The sequence below is a fragment of the Thalassophryne amazonica genome, chromosome 9 (assembly GCF_902500255.1).
Source record: "Thalassophryne amazonica chromosome 9, fThaAma1.1, whole genome shotgun sequence".
Lineage (NCBI taxonomy): Eukaryota > Metazoa > Chordata > Actinopteri > Batrachoidiformes > Batrachoididae > Thalassophryne > Thalassophryne amazonica.
In genome coordinates, this window is record NC_047111.1 from 83,830,441 (window position 1) to 83,831,138 (window position 698).

A 698-nucleotide genomic window follows, 5' to 3' on the forward strand; every position below is an offset into this window, starting at 1 on the left:
AAAAAAGGCTGATTCTAATTAGTTAAAATCTTCCCAGATGACATGAATGTTCATATGGAGATTCCTCAAGCTTCATCCTCAGTAAGGATTGCGTTCTTAGGTAGGCTGTATCCTCCGACAAGGGTCCGATAAACAGGAGCTACTACTAATAAATAATTATAACTATTTATTCCCCGTTTACACCAGACTGAGACCTATATAAGACCTACATCATGACATTTTGTCAACTCTCACAAGTCTTGGATGGACTCCATTTTGATCTGTTATTTGCGTTTACACTAAACTTGCATTGCGACTGACTTGTGCAAGTGAAAAACATGCTCGTGATCATTGATGCAACCCCATGCAGAGTTAATTGAGAGTCTCTTATGGCCCATAGAATCAAGTTGAGATTGAGTTGAGACACGTGAGAGTTTATCAAGACCGATGATGAGACTCATGTATCTGTTGACTGGTCACACAAGATTTTCTGAAGTTTTACCACCATCCCAGCTTTTTTGAAATGTGTTGCAGGTATCCATTTCAAAATGAGCAAATATTTGCCCAAAAACAGTAAAGTTTATCAGTTTGAACATTAAATATCTTGTCTTTGTGGTGTATTTAATTGAATATAGGTTGAAGAGGATTTGCAAACCATTGTATTATGTTTTTATTTACATTTTACACAACGTCCCAACTTCATTGGAATTGGACTGTAG